Source organism: Mesocricetus auratus, unplaced genomic scaffold (assembly GCF_017639785.1).
Source record: "Mesocricetus auratus isolate SY011 unplaced genomic scaffold, BCM_Maur_2.0 Super-Scaffold_6730, whole genome shotgun sequence".
NCBI classification, from domain to species: Eukaryota; Metazoa; Chordata; class Mammalia; order Rodentia; family Cricetidae; genus Mesocricetus; species Mesocricetus auratus.
The window spans coordinates 66,023,065-66,039,492 of record NW_024429184.1 but is presented as its reverse complement, the minus strand read 5'-3'; the positions used below and the strand labels follow the sequence as shown (position 1 = coordinate 66,039,492).

General features: G+C 43.0%; 1 protein-coding gene across 2 annotated transcripts in view; it reads left to right on the top strand.

The window, feature by feature from the left end:
• Positions 1-16,428, top strand: part of LOC101832863 (serine/threonine-protein kinase Sgk3) — a 114,159-nt gene that overhangs the window by 48,718 nt on the left and 49,013 nt on the right. Inside the window, exon 1 of one of the 2 annotated variants that reach the window (XM_040741455.1) lies at positions 7,777-7,853. The exons of the other annotated variant lie outside the window; for it this stretch is intronic. The gene's annotated coding sequence lies outside the window, so the exon portion shown is untranslated. Of the gene's footprint in view, positions 1-7,776; positions 7,854-16,428 lie in introns of those variants that run through there. 2 annotated transcript variants of the gene reach the window in all.

Below are 16,428 nucleotides of genomic sequence, written 5' to 3'. Positions count from 1 at the left end.
CCTTTCAGAACTGTTTGGGTATCACAATTGAAGTCATTTTCATTAAATTTTAGGAAGTCTTTTATCTCTTTCTTTATTTCTTCCTTGACCCAGTGGTGGTTCAGTTGATCATTGTTTAATTTCCATGTGTCTGTGAACTTTCTGAAATTAATGTTGCTGTTGAATTTTAACTTTAAGCTGTGGTGATCTGATACGGTACAGGGGTTTATTCCAATTTTTTTGTATCTGTTGAGGTTTGCTTAGTTACCAAGTATGTGGCTGTTTTTTGAGAAAGTTCCGTGAGATGCTGAAAAGAAAGTATATTCTTTTATGCTTGGGTGGAATGTTCTATAGATGTCTTTTAAGTCCATTTGAGTCATAACCTTATTTCTCTGTTAAGCTTCTGTCTGGCAGATCTGTCCAGTGGTGAGAGTGGAGTGTTGAAGTCTCCCACTATTAGTGTGTGGGGCTTGATTTGTGATTTAAGCTTTAATGTTTCTTTTACAAATGCAGGAGCCCTTGTGTTTAGGGCACAGACGTTCAGGATTGAGATTTCCTCTTGATTGTGAAGGTGAAATGACCTTCTTTTATCTTTTTTGATTGATTTCAATTTTTTCTGATTGATTTTAGTTTGAAGTCTATTTTGTTAGATATTTAGGATAGTTACACCAGCTTGTTTCTTAGGTCCATTTGATTGGAAAATTTTTCCCAATCCTTTACTCTGCGGCAATGTCTGACTGTGAGTTTGAGTTGTGTTTTTTGTGTGCAGCAGCAGGATGGATTCTGGTTTTGTATCCAGTCTGTTAGCCTGTGTATTTTTTTGGGGGGGGGTTTGAGACAGGGTTCCTCTGTGGCTTTGGAGGCTGTCCTGGAACCAGCTCTTGCAGACCAGGCTGGTCTCACACTCATAGAGACCCACCTGCCTCAGCCTCCCAAGTGCTGGGATTAAAGGTGTGTGCCACCACCGCCCAGCTAGCCTGTGTCTTTTTATAGGTGAATTGAGACCATTTATATTACTGGATATTAATGACCAGTGATTGCTAGCTCCTATTATTTTTGTTTTTGTTGTTGGTGATGGCATTGTGTGTTCAATTCCTTTCTTTGGGATTTGCTGCTGTAAGCTCATCTATTTCCTGTGTTCTTGTGAACATAGGTGATCTTCTTGGCATTTTCCTTCTGTACTTTCTGTAGGACTGGGTTTGTGGATAGGTGTTGTTTAAATTTGGTTTTATCATGGAATATCTTGTTTTCTCCATCTATGGTTACTGAAAGCTTAGCTGGGTAAAGAAGTCTGGACTATCATCTGTGGTCCCTTAGTGTCTGCATAACATCTGACCAGGACCTTCTGGTTTTCATTGTTTCCATTGAGAAATCAGTTGTAATTCTCATAGGTCTGCCTTTGTATATTACCTGGCCTTTCTCCTTTGCAGCTCTTAATATTCTTTCTTTATTCTGTATGTTTAGTGTTTTGATTATTATGTCGGGAGGAGACTTATTTTGGTCCAGTCTATCCAATGTTATGTAAGCCTCTTGTATTTTCATAGGTATGCCCTTCTTTAGGTTGGGAAGGTTTTCTTCTGTGATTTTGTTGAATATATTTTCTGTGCCTTTGAGTTGAACTTCTTTCCTTCTATACCTATTATTCTTAGGTTCGGTCTTTTCATGGTGTCCCAGATTTCCTGCATGTTTTGTGTTCAGGATTTGTTGGATTTAAGATTTTTTTTTGACTGATGAATCTATTTCTTCTGTTGTATCTTTAATGCCTGAAATTCGCTCTTCCATTTCTTGTATTCTGTTGTTTATGCTTGCATTTGTGGTTCCTGATCATTTACCCAGATTTTTCATTTCCAGAATTGTCTCAGTTTGTGTTTTCTTTATTGCCTCTATTTCAGATTTTATCTTGAATTGTTTCCTTCACTTTGTTTGATTGCTTTTTCTTGGTTTTCTTTAAGAGATTTGTTGATATCTTCCAATTTTTTGCTTGTCTTTTCCTCCATTTCTGTAGGAGAATTTTTTGTTTCCTCTTTAAGGGATTCTCATTCTCATAAAATTATTTTTTAGGTCATTTTCTTCTACTTCGTCTGTGTTAGGATGTTCAGTCTTGTTGTAGCACCACTGATTTCTAGTGGTGCCGTCTTGCTCTTTAAATTGTTGAGTTTGCTCTTACCTTGTTGTCTATGCATCTCTTCTTCTAATTGGTATAGGTGGAGCTTGTGCTTCAGGGGTTCTCTCTTTCTCCAGTTGGTGTAGTTGTGGGCTGTGGCTCATTGACTGCTCCTTCAGGCACAAGTAGAGCTGAGAATTTGGTGAACGCTCCTCCTGGAGGAAGTGGGCCCAGTGCTCAGGTGGTCACTCCTTGAGGTGCAGGTAGGGCTACAGCTCCAGTGGACAATCGTCGCTTCTCCCATTGGAGGTGTAGGTGGGGTGGAGGGTCCAGCGGTCAATGTAGTAGCAGGGTATCTCCAAGCGAGAAATGGCAGTGGAATCTGGCGGGGACACAGGTGCTCTTTCCCAGGGGTACTTTTGCGATAGTTTATGGAAGCTACTGCTGGAGTCTTCTGCTGTCATCTCACCCGATTACTCCTTGCTCCTGGGTCTGAGGCTGGGGCCTCCCTCTGACACTGCTCCCAGGTCTGGGGCTCCTGGCTCCCTTGACACTGTTCCAGGCCTGAAGCTTGGACCTTCCTCTGAAGCTGCTTCCAGCCTGGGATTGCGGCCTCTCACTGATGTAGGCTGCTCCGGGCCTACCTCTGATGCTGCTGCTGCAGGCCTGAAGCTCAGGCCTTCCTCTGATGCTGCTGGAAAGAATTTTTTTTTTACAAATTCTCTCATTTTATGGCCTTTCTAGGGGTTACATGCCTGTTTCATCCTCATGCAATTCACTTGAGGCACTGCATGTTGCTTCTTCAGGACACCACAGTGGCTCATGTTCATCAGTCAGGACACTCACAGTGGCTTATGTCCATTTCTGCCCTTCCAGCCTTTGTGCCACTAAGATCAGACGTTTTATTTAGTTATCTGCTATAAAGTCCACAGTAGATAATTGTTATTTTAAGACAGTTGCTGTCTTTATGGGGATTTAATTTTTTAATATATACTTATCTCTGTTGCTGGTGATTTTCATTCCTGTATAGATATGTGTTTCCAAAAGTTTGGGCTTGTTTTCTTTGTCTGAAGAGATCTCTTGAACTTTTCTGCATGAGTCTGTTAGCTAAGAATTCTTTCAGCTTTTATGTATCTGTATTCATTGAATTAGGCTTTTGCCAAACGTGGGGAAGTGTCAGCCACTGTTGCTGCAAATGTCACCTCTGACCTCCTTCTCTATGTCATTTTTTGCAGGGGATCTAACTGCTTATTAATGTTACCCACACTCTTGAATTCTTTTTTCTTACATTTTAATTCCTTTTCTCCATGTAGTTCATTTTAGGAAGTGCCGCTTATCTAAGTATGTGCTAATCCAAGTCACTGCTATTTTGTACTGTTTCAGTTCTAAAAGTTAGATTCTGAAATTTATTCCCTCCTTATTTCTACTGAAAATTTTATCTCTATTACCTTCATAAAGTGGTTTAATACCTTATTCTGTTAATTCTAACATTTGTACAGTGTGGCTCCATTTCAGTGGTTGACTTCTCTCATCCTCATGGATTATGCTTTTCTTTCTTGCATGTCTTATAATACTGGATGCCAGATATTCAATATTGACTATTGGATGTCAGGTATTGTAAATTTTGTTTTATTGTTGGGTGCTCGATATTTATGTCTTCGTATAATTGTGCTTGCATTTTAATGGGATATAGAGTTAAACAATGGAAAGCAGATTGTTCCTTCAGACCATACTGCTATGATTTACTTATTAAAAATGAGAACCAAACAGCGTGTTTTAGGACAGCCTCCAAAACAATATAGAGTAACCTTGTCTCAACCCCCCCCCCAAAAAAAGACTGTTTCAGTCTTTGTAGATCTAGGTGGCCTTAGAGTCACACAGATCTGTCAACCTCTTAATCCTGAATCCTAGGATTAAAGGTGTGTGTCACCTTTGCCTGATGTCTATAGCTTGAGGCTGACTTTGCTTTTCTGAAACCTCAGTCAAGTTTTAATAAATCATAAATAAGATATAACCACAGTAACTGCTGTTGGAATTATCTGTTTAATACTTCTTATACCTCCAGAACATTATAATAGTTTGTTGTTAGTAGTGATTTGTAGATTATTTGGACCAGGCTTCAGAGCTCAGAGGACTCTTTGTAAAGTGCCAGTGACATTTTTAAAGTACAGGGGGCCATTGACAAGTTGCAAACCAGTTTTCAGTCTTGCTTGGTAGTTGGTTCCACTTCTGTTGTCACCTGGGTAAGATTACAGTTAAGGAAATGTACTAACAACCATAATAATACATAGTGCTCCCTGAAAGGGGAACTGTAAAGTTCATCTCTGGAGTGTTAAAAGCCTTTCTGGTCCAACTCTGAGACGAGTTATGTGACTTTTATTTTACCCTTGAGAATTTCATTGAAATCAAAAGGGAAAGACATCATTATCTTACCTGCATGAGGGAATAAAAAAGATCAGAAGTTAAATTACAGCAAGAGAAACAGAGAGCCTAAAGAATGTTGATAATAATCATAGACTGACTGGTCCATGCTTTTGAAGCATTTGTGATGGGTATGTCGCTTGTTCGGGTCATGGAGAGAAAAAGTGCATAAAGCATTTTCTTTTTTGCTAGGTGTGGTGGCACATACCTTTAATTCCAGCACTTAGGAGGTAGAGGCAGGAGGATCTCTATGAGTTCTGGACCAGCCTGGTTTACATAGTAAGTTTTAGGACAGCTGGGGCTATGTAGAGAGACTGTTTCAAAACAAACACAAAAGAAACCCAAACTATTTTCCTTTTTTGTGCTCTGGCCATGGGACCCAACTTGCACACTACCACTTCTTTTATTTACTTTTTATTGTCTCCATGTATCTCAAGGATTCAGTCTTCAAAACAAGTCTTATTTGTTTGCTTATTTATTTGTTTATTTATTATGCATTGGTGTTTTGCCTGCATGTATGTCTGTGGAGTTGTGAGCTGCCATGTAGGTGCTGGGAATTGAACCCTGTTCCTCTGGAAGAGGAACCAGTGCTCTTAACCGCAGAGCTATCTCTCCAGCCCACAAGTCTAATTTAATAACTACTTTTCCCCCCAATTTTATGTGAGTCAAGCACATAGCATTGCCACTCTTAGCTTTTGGTTAGTGTGATATAACCAGTGTTTCAGCATCGTACTATTTTAATAATAACAAATCGAGAATCTTGTTGCTGATAACTTGAAAAACCAAATTGTAGTTAGATATTGAATTTTAGTTAGGCCTCTTGATATTGAAAACTCAAATTTTCTACCTGTATTTTCTGGGGTCTGGGTCCATTCACTAAGTAACTTACATTTTAGTTTTGGAGATAAACGTTTTGAGTAACAGAACAATACAAGGCAGCCCAGATGACTACGGGGTTGAACACTGTAGCAATTGGGAGCTAATTGTCTCAGGACAAAGAAGATACTCTGGGCTAAGAGACAGCTAAGGTCTATTGGCTACATGGTGTGGGTGTTGTCAAGGAGCCAGTCTGTCACTGGCTGTTGTATATACAAGACAACAGCTGGGGATTTGCCAGAAAGTAGATTAGGTTCAGATCAGAGTGGAGACCTTGAGTTCCCCGAATTTGTGCTATTTACAAAGATGGAGTGAAAATGGGGAAAAGTCATTGAAGAGACTCTGAGATGGGGAAAGTTGAGGATGTAGGGACCTCTGTGAAGAAGACAGGACAAAGGTTTGATCTTGGACAAGAATATCATCGTTATCACACAGGGGAAATTCAGGAAACAGCCTGAATGGAGTGATGCCATGCTGTAGATCCCAGAAGCTGCCTGGTTTCTTCTGTTTTTAGGCCTCACTTACTTTATGAACACTGATGGGCCATTCCTTCTATTCATTCTTCAGAGTTGGGCCTAGTAGGAAGGGCATTTTGAGATCACCAGGCCACCTTCATTTTACTGATATGCAAACTGAGGGTTTTGTTTTTTGTGACTTCCCTGTGAGTGTGGCTGTCGTCCTGGCATTCACTTCTGCAGCTCTTGCAGTAATGGTTATTGTGTGTCAGCGTCTACTTTTTTGGTAAAGGGAGCCCCATTTCGACCTGCTTTTATTCAGTTGCTATTGATCAAATGAGTGGATTCATGCCATTTTAAAACTTAGATAATGCTTTCATACTTAAGACAATCCAAGGACCCTTCCTTTCTTTTATCCATGTGCCTAATCACAAACCATATAACATAGTATGAACATTCATGCTGTCAAAAAGAAAAAAGAAAGAAATTAGGTGGGTGAATATTTGGGTGTGGTTCAGCAACAGAGCACTTGTCTTGCTTGCATGAGGCCCTAGGTTCAGTCCCCAGTACTGAAAATTAAATGCAACTTGTAGATCTTAATTTGCTTTTATTTTTCTAATCTAGACTTGAGCTACAGTAAATCCATAAAAGGCGTGTCCGTTCCAGCGAGCCCAGCAGTTTTTATAGCCAGAGCAGGCTCAAAAGGGAGAATCATAGAAAAGGGGAACTAGATATTTTTGAAGTTGCTTTCCTAATGTGGTAGGGACGGGGGAAACCGAAGATAGAAAAGTAACTGATTGTTTAGCGGCAGATCACTTAAGATTAATTTTTGTAACAACTAAAGGGTTTAAATGATAGAAGGATTATTGGCCTATTCAGAAATTTTCTGTATTTTTCGTTTTCCTGACTGAGAAGGTGAGATAATTTTAGTGCCGTGGGACTTCAGGAAGTACATTTGATTTTTAGTCCAGTATTTTGGTGCCTAGTACAGGAGCTGAGTCTAAGACAGTTCTCTGGCAGATTTTATTTAACTATGCCAAACTTGGCTTGGGTGTGACAGGTCTGCCCTCTTAGAGGGGGAAAGGTTATAATTTAAGCGGGCGTGTGTGTGTGTGTGTGTGTGTGTGTGTGTGTGTGTGTGTGCGGGTGTGTGTGTGTGTGTGTGTGATTTCTTACCTGTGGCCAGTGCCCATAATTCCTTCCTCCCTCCTCTGCTTCTCCCCTAGCCCCCCCCCCGCACTCTGGGGTCTCAGGTAGTCCAGGATGCCCTTGAATTGGCCATGTAGCAGAGGATGACCTTGAATATGATCCCTTTGCCTTCAAGTCCCGAGTCTACTTTATCTGTCCATCTACCCACCCATCTGTCCTTCTGTCCATCCATTCACCCATCTGTCGGCAGAATCACATGTAGTCCAGTTTGGCCTTGAACTCACTGTGTAGTCAAGCCTGCCTGAGCCTCTTGTTAAGTGCTGACTGCCTGTGCCACATGCCCCCCACCCCTTGTAATTTTTAAAAGGAAACAGGAGAGCCTGAGATGGAGGTTAGTAAAGGAATTACTTTCTTTGCCCCTCTGAATACCTTTCCCCAGTGACTCTTCGCACTTAATTCGTGGCTGGCTGAGTGAGCCTTGCCACTCTAAGGATTCACCTTAGCTGGACCCTGGAGAAAGAGCTTTGTCTTTCCCACCCCAAGTCTCTTCACTTTAAGTCTCTAGGACTTTCTTCTCTTCCCTCTTCCGGTGTCCCTCCCTTCCTTCCCCACCACCCCACATTCCCAGGTTCAACCCCCACTGCGGGGGGTGGGGGAGGGGAGGGAGCAGCAGGCCGTATTTACTTGGGACCTCTCGGGATGCGGTCTGCGGAAACCTTTGTCAGGCGCCAGGTGACTGGCAGGGGTGGGACGCGGATGTGGGCGGGGCGGTGACGGGGGGGGCGGGGCGCCCTGAGGGCCAGCCGGACTGGGGTGGCGCAGCTGTGTGGCGCTTCCAGCTTGCCACGCGCAAGGGCTGGGTCCCCGAGGTAAGTGTGCGCCGAGGAGCGCGGTGGGAGCCGGGTGACTGCAGGTGTGTCCAGGCTGTCCCCCACACACCCCGGATTTGCGCGCGGGAGTGAGGCGGGCAGGACCAGTGGGCGGGCCCTGGCGGGACTGGACGCAGACCACTCACCGGTGCTGCGGGAGCTGCGGCTGTGGACACCGCACTTGCTCCGGAGGTAGGAGGCTAGACTGCTTCCGCACACGACCTTCACAAGCCCCCAGAAACCTCAGGTAGTGTACAGCTTTTTGTTCCTTAAAACACACGGCTGGGCCTCGGTTCAGGACTTTGACTTGGGGTTGCCCGCCGGAACAGAAAGTTGCGAGTAGTAAGGGAATGTTAAGAGGACCCCAGGGTTCCAGTAGGGAGCAGGACTTGGAGATTAGCGCGCAGGCTTCTAAATTGGAATACCTGAGCTCCGGTATACTTATTAACCAAAAAACTTGAGCAGTTTGCTCAGCTTCTGTGCGCCGTGGCTTTCAGGTATGTAAAATGATGGTGCTGTTACTTGCAATCTTCCAGGGTTGCTGTGAAGATTGGGCTAATACTAGTGCCTGGCAACGCATGTTGGTTATTTTCGCTCTCTGCATTCTGATGAGCATGAATCTCTAAGGTTGTCGTGTCTGGGAATCCAAGCCTCTCCTCAGAGCTGTTGTCTGAAGGATTGGGAGATCCCTTTGAGGCAAGTGTTTGTGAACTGAGAACTTAAAGTTCTTTAGTACTAAGGGTAGTCTGATCACTTTGTTTCAGATCAGCTTCTAAACGTTGCAAACACCTTTCTCTTTTTCTTCCGTTGTGGTGCTTGGGATTGAACCCTCCTCACCCCTCAGTCCACCCCCCAGCACATGTCTGCCCATGAACCAAACTACATCCCCGTACTCATAAACCTTAGTTTTGAAGACTATTTTAAAGGAAGGGTGGAAGAAGATACTTCTTAGGATGAGTGCAGCCTAATTTTGACAATCAGTAGATTCGTTGAAAAGCAATTCCTATGACTTGATGCTAAACTTGAGCTGTTTGGGATGAATGCTTACTTTGAACTGTCCTTTTGCAAGAGTGTATAAACCAGAGCACCCCAAATAGGTGAGTAGACATCATCCAAGCAATCGCTTGACACAGAGACAGGGTGGAAAGAGGTGGAAGCCGGATGTGGTTACAAGTGTGGGCTTGTAACCTTTGCACTCAGGAGCCAGAGACAGGAGGATAGCCAGTCTGGGCTTCATAGTTCAAGGTAAGAGATTGTCTCAAAAAGAAAAAGAAAAAAGTCTGAAAAGTCAGTCCTGCTGGTCTTTACAGATAAGGATGTGTCCAAAGACAGACCCAGAACCAATGAATGGCAGAGCTTAGATCTCAGCCCTGCTGATCAAATTATAATACCAAAGGAAGACGTTCCTTACAGTTTTCAGGGCAGTTACTGTTTTTATTTTTGACAGTTTTATGGTGCTGCGTATTTCTTCGCTCAGCAACATCCTGCTTGGTAGTTTAATTGCATGATTCATAATCATTCTTCAGCACCTTTGATTTAAATCACAAGTCTGGAAGTTGCTGCATCAATTATTGCTTGGAGGACAAGATAATTGTCTGAAGCTTTGTACAAACATGTTCTAACAGTGCTTTGCTTTTGTTTTTCAATATGCAGCTGGCTTCTCTGTGTGCAGCAGGTACCACCAACTTAAATAAACTGACCTGGTCGACAGTTTGCTATCACTGTGTTATTGGAGAAGTTTTCTCGATTGGGTAGGATACAGTCAGGAAGTGACACCCAGAGTGCTAGCCCTGAAATGTGGATGGAGAGGTTATGTGGCAATGTAGCTGCTAGCTTCAAAAGCCTTTCAAAGTAAACGTATTTTGAGATAGCGGTGTGTTAGTTGCTGACTTCCCGGCTCTGCGCTTTGCTCACTCCCTCACCGCTGGGTATTTGTTCAGATGTTTCCTTCTATCTTAAAGCTGTATCCAGCCCCACACTTCCTGTAGCATATACTTACCTGCTTATATAATTACTAATCTGCTGTCTGCCTCTAGAGGTTCCGTGTGGCTAAGGGTGCTTCCACTTGTGTTCCCTGCTGTGTCCCGAGTGCCTGCAAACAGAACTCAGCACAGGAAGCTATTGGATGTGCCGATTTGAACAGATACTTCCAGCACAACTAAAAAATCACGTCAGCTCATGCACCGACACTTGCCTCACCTGCCCCCTCCTCTGCTTTTAGTTATTCCTCCTTGTGGTCCAGGAATAAAACCCTGATGCAATGTTTAATTCCCCCATACCTTGCTCTTTATAGGCAAGTAGCTACCAAGTTTTTTCCAAACAAGCCATTCCCAGTGTTGTTGAGCCCTCTTCGTTCTGTTCCACCTAAGACACCTACAGACTTGCAGTTCCTCTCTTCAAACACTTTCACTTCTGCGCAGTGAGAATCGAAGTTGCATTCATCTTCCTCCTACATGGTGATCTCAAACACACCTCTTCAGCCTCTGTTTCCTACAGAGAGATAAAAACAGTGATCCCAACTTAGGCTTTTAACTACGCAGTGAGGTTCCAGTGGCAATGCTTTGTTAAATCCCAAGATGAGTATCGATTGCTTTGTGATGGTTGTTTCTGCTACTGACTTGGTTGCTTTCCTCGATGTGAGCAGGCATTCAGAAAAACTGACCTCATAGTTATTCCCTGGTTGTGCTGAAGACCTGCAGCCCTTTCTGTTTAGAGCGCCCCGCCCCCACCCAGCCCGTGCCACAGCACCCCCAGATACTGGATGAGTTTAGTTGGAGTTGGTTTACTCTTTCTCACAGTTCTGACGGTAGCTTTCCCAGAAATTGACCAGCCTTCTTTGACTTGTGATTCTTTTTAGTGTTTTTCTTTTAATCTGTTGCTGCATCTAAACAGGACATGAAGTATGCGTAAAGAGTTTCCATCTTTTCTTTCTTTACAATTTACCAGTTACCTTTAAAGGAAACGTGAGGCCTGCCCATGCATCTGCTTTTTAAGTAAATGTGAACTCTTCGTTCTAATAGACTTTCAAATCATTAAAGACAGAGCGTCACCACTTGTTTTGCAAGTAGGGTCTTGGAAAGCTGGCTGGGAAGTTGAGTAGGAAGTAAAAAAGATAGCAATGAAAAAAACATTGTAGGTTTTTAAGGGAGTGGGTGTAGGGAGAGCAGTATGCTTTGATGCATAACAGGCAGGCAGATGTTTTTAAAAATGTATAATGCTAACTTCACTCAGGAAGTTGTCGGGACAAGGCAGACTGCAGAGAGCACCATCTGCAGCTTTGGATTTTCTTGTGAAGTGTTTTGTTTTCATCTCTCCGGCACACATAGTCCTGTTTCTCTGCCTCGTTTTCTGAGCTGGGTGGGATGGAACATTCTCTTCTTCTGTTTGGCTCTGACTTCACACAACGTAATATTTCTCCGTGTCTGGCTGTCTCCTCCCCACCCTCAGATAACGTCTCTGTGTAGTCTAGGGTGGCTATGACGTTCCAGTCCTGCTCCAGTCTCTGAGTGCTGGGATGTGCCTGTGTTGTTTTTAATTTTAAAATATGTGCGTGCCTTTCTTAGTCTGTTTTCCTGTATGTATGGAGAAGATACATCCTAGAGTTTTTATGTCACGAAGGAGTATGTTCACTCTGTTTTCCTGTATGTGTGGAGAAGATACATCCTAGAGTTTTTATGTCATGAAGGAGTATGTTCACTCAAGGTTTGTTGTTGAAGCTTACAGTTTTTGCTTGATATCAGCATTTGGTTTAACAAGATTGTATATGATTGTAAATTAAAAAATGTGTCTGTGTGGGTATTCCAGTTGAGTCATTGTTTTTATTTTACTTGTGAAGCTTTCAGAAATAAACTTGATTCAAGAATTTATTCTAAAGCTGAGATAGGAGGATCTGGAGTTTGTGACCAGTCTGAGTAAGACCTTGTCCTTTTTTTTTTTTTTTTTTTAAGAACGTCAAACATTTCTGCGATTCAATGTTTATCTTTTTCTGTTACATCCCAAACTGAGCTGGGTCTTTCTGCATTAGCCTAACTTTGTTCTTGAGTTTGAATATGAAGGCAGATACAGGTCTGAATTTATTTTCCCCTTCCTAGAATGAAGATTGCAGTTACTAATGCAGAAAAGAGTTACTAGGGAAAACTAAGTAAAGGTCCATTTTACAGCTTTAAGTTAAAATTTTATGTATTGCTTTTGCTAGTGGTGTAGTTAGTTAGTAGGTCAGGACTTGGATCACGTGCTGTAATTTCATTAAGTACTATAATTTAAACATGTAATTGGTTATAATTAGTGTGCTTTCAGAACTGTCTTCAAATATGATAACCAATAAAGCTTACTTTCAGTAGGAATTTTGAAAGCAAATTGCTTATTCTGGAATAAGTTCGAGGGCCAACCTGGTCTATGAGTTCCAGGACAGGTTCCAAAGCCACAGAGAAACCCTGCCTCAAAAAACCAATAAATAAATAAAATAACAAATAAATAGATTATACTGCCTAAGCATTTGTGTTCATTCAAACCCTCCTTGTTTCTGAGATGTCTTAAGGGTATGATGAACAATGGAGTTGAGGCACAGACCAGTGAGACATCTGCAGTACCCAGGAAGCACATGCAAGTATGTCAAGAGTTTTGAGGGAGCATTTTCTTAAGATACCACAGCCTACTGGTGTGTATGCTGAAGGGAGTGATGGAGTAAAGAGGATCAAAGTGCTGATTCAGAAGGATGTCCAAGCACTTAGGAGGTTATGGTTACTAGATCTCCCAACCCACTGTATCGCAGATTTAGCCATGAGCTATTGTGGGAGGAGTGTGGTGGAGGCAGGTTAGAATTGAAGCAGAGATAGCAGAGAAGTCTCAATTGGTAGTTGTTGAATTTGTGTTGTTTGGGTAGGGGTATGTGTGTGCATGTCTCCTACGTCTGAAATCTGCACAGTCACAAACCAGCTTTCCTTTAAGGGTGTGTGTGTGTGAACTAGTAGTTGTTGAATCTGGGTGGTTTGTGTAGGTGTTCATGTGTGTGTGTGTATGTGTGTGTGTGTGTGTCCTCTATCTGAAATCTTCCAGTCCCCACAGTCACAAACCAGCCTTACTTCAGGTCTCCCACTGTGCCTGTGGTTGCTGTCCTCCAGGTATGTCCTTGAAGTTCTGTGAAAGGCTTGAAAGAACAGCGCAGCCCTTTGTAAGAGGGACCCCAGGACTCAGTGACCTTGGGAGGTTGAGAAGGACAGGGCCCAGCCTTGTCACCACAGTCACAGTTCCCCTGCGGGTTCTGGATCAAGTGCAGATTGTGCATCATGGAGAACTGTAGAGTCTTCCTTTTTCTGGCAGTTCTGATTCTAGTGAGGAATACAAAGGGCCCTCAGTGGCTGCTTTGCTGCCTCCCCGGTGTCTGCGCCCCCCCCCCCCCCGTAATAAAATAGTTTCAGGGAGTCAGGGAGTAGGCAGGCTTATGTGGCTTCTGCTGAGGCTCTCAGATTGGTAGATGCATACTTTTCATTGTTCCAACTCTTATCGCTTTTCACTATCAAAAATCAGGATGAACAAATGTGCCTCTAAGAAAATATAACAAATTTAGAAAAAAATGGGACAACTCTGTGATTACAGAAGGGGAAAGTCAGAGGGGGTGGAGCAGGCATGGGAGGAAGGATATGTTAGCAAGGAAAACAGGAAAGGTTGTAACTGATTCATCCTGCCAGCTCTGGGAAAGGGAGAAGGTTACTATGTATCTTTCATCAGGATCCGGTTAGGTTTTAAAATCTCTGCTGGGCAACCTAATTTACAGATGTGACAAAGACTGACTTTGTTTCTGTGGAAACATTTCAAATGTGTTTGGAGCCAGCATCCTCAGAGGCGGAAATACATAAATAACAGATACATATACTTCTACAGTAGACTTTAATACAGGTAGCCAGTCGGTTTGAAGTTAGAATTAACTGGGAGGGTGCTTTAAATGTAATTTTAAAACCACCGATCTTGTTTCCTACTTAGGAATAATCCCTCCCCTGCCCCCAACTTCCTAGATAAACTAGGGTATGCTCATATTTTTCAAGTCTCTCACTCTCCTTGTGTCCAGTTTTAGCTTCCTAGTCAAATTAGGAGGTAGGTATGGAGATTTGTCATTTGCCCCTAGCCATCACGTGTCTGCCCCCTCCCCCATTATTACCATCTCCCACTACCATGGTTCACTCAACCAGTTGAGGAACATATCATAATCACCTAAAGTGGATACATTAGGGTTTCTCTCGCAGGATAGTATATCTTGTATGAATATGGACACGTTGTCATGCTGTAATAGAGATTACACTTTTAAAATCCTGTACCGTCTCTTTCTCTTGTACCCTGGTCCCCTTGTAGCCACTGATCTTTTTATTGCCTTGACTCAGATTACAGTTAGATGAGACCTCAGAGAATGGGGCCTTTCAGTCTTGCTTTTCTTGATGTGTGTTTAAGGTGCCCCTGCCCCGTTCTATATGGCTTCAGAGCTCATTTCTTTTTAGCGCTAAAGAATATTCCATTGTCTAAATGCATCACAGTTTATTAATCTGTTTACCCACCAAAGGATATCTTGCCTCCTAAGTTTGGGCAGTAATGAATAAAGCTGTTCTGACATCCATTTACAGGTGTTTGGTGTGTGTGTGTGCGTGTGTGTGTGTGTGTGTGTGTGTGTGTGTGTGAATTTTTAACTCCTTTAGGTTTTGTTTGTTTGAATGAGACAATTTATTAATCTAACATCTTTTCTCACACCTTGTTCTCAGCTGCCACCTATTTTATCCAGATCCCTATGTCCCCAAGGTGTTAGCTTGTGGCCTCCATCTTGGTCCTTTTTCTACTGTTTCAGCTCCTGGATGGGCCACATCCCTAAGAGCCTCTACTGATGTCCTTTCTCTTGGTCATGGAGCCAACTCTAGCCTGCCCTGAAGGTACAGGTGCCGTACCGTGGAAGCAACTCGTGTAGAACCAGTTTTTACCGTAGGAATAAAGCTCTCTATGCTTGGAAGCAACTCGTGTAGAACCAGTTTTTACCATAGGAATAAAGCTCTCTATGCTTGGAAGCAACTCGTGTAGAACCAGTTTTTACCATAGGAATAAAGCTCTCTATGCGTGGAAGCAACTCGTGTAGAACCAGTTTTTACCGTAGGAATAAAGCTCTCTATGCTTGGCCAGCTTGACCGTGCACCCATTTGGGAACTTTCAGCTTCCTAGACTTTTTGAGAAAGGCTTCTGGTTTATGTATTTTACAGTAATTTACAAGTGGATGCTGGTTCTTGCCTTTTACATTGGTTCCAGGTATTGCTTGGTCTCAGTGCTGCCAGCCAGGGAAAAGGGTTAGGCTTTTATCATTACTACGAGGTGTGTGTGTGTGTGTGTGTGTGTGTGTGTGTGTGTGTGTGTGTGTGTGTGATCTATGCACATGTGTGTGAGCGGCACACAAAACCAGAAGTGGATTCGGATCTCTTGGGACTGAGGTTTTGGGCAGTCATGAGTGGCCCAGCATAGGTTCTGGGAACTGAACTCAGGTCCTTTACAGGAGCAGCGACTGCTCTTAAACCATCATGTTTTAGTTTTTTAAAGACTCCGTTAGAGTGTCTTCCAGAGTGGTTTTGCTGCTCCTCTTCCCCTCCAGCAGAGAATGGGGTGCCTTTTCTTCCTCACAGCATTTGGTGGTCTACGGTTTCTGGAAGTTGGCCATTCTACTAGCTGTGTATCTTTCTGTACCTCTTCTCTCTTCTACTCCTCTCTCCTTCCTTTCCTCCCCTCTGCTATAGTGGGGCTGCATGCGGGGCCTTGTGTGCTCTAGGCAAGCATCCTCTCCCCACTGTGCCCCTAGGATTTCTTGTTCTAATTGGCATCTTTCTGATGATAAATCAATAAGATCATCCTTCCAGGTGCTTGTGTGCCATCTGTGCCTTGTGTTTTAAGTTATCTTTGTGTGTGTGAGCAGTGGTGGAACTGTGGTGTGGCACACTGTGTATGTGGAGGTCAGAGGATAGTCTGTAGGAGCTCAACTATGCGGGTCCCAGAAATGGAACAAGTCCTGATGACATGAAACTTGGGGTCAAGTCTTGTTGATCGACGTGTATCATCTTTAATGAGAATGGATGTTAAGGTCTTGGGCCCATTTTTAAATTGTGTTTTTTAAAAACCCCTTCTAGGCACTCCTTGAATGGCTTTTGTAGGTATTTTCTTCCAGTCTGTGGCTGCCTTCAGTGTCTTCATATTCATTGGATTTTCCTGTCATGTTGTAGCCACAGAGTCCTCACCATATCAGAGGCCATCTAGATTTTCTTCCAGGGCTTTTCTCGTTTTGCATTATACATCCAGAGGTTTTCTTTGGTACCTTCCTGGGTCCTTTAGCTCCTGTCTGTGAGAATCATGGCTCTCAAATACCAGTTCCCTGTTCTCCTGTGCTTCAGACACTCACAGCTTTTCGGTCTTAATCCCTTGCCTTTACAAGACTCTCAGTCTCTCACTCTACTTTATTATTTAAGAATGGATACTGGTAACTCATGAGTGGGTATGCCTTGCAATATGGTATGGTTTGCTAGGCTGTATTGAACTGGTCTTTAAGATCCATGAAGAAATA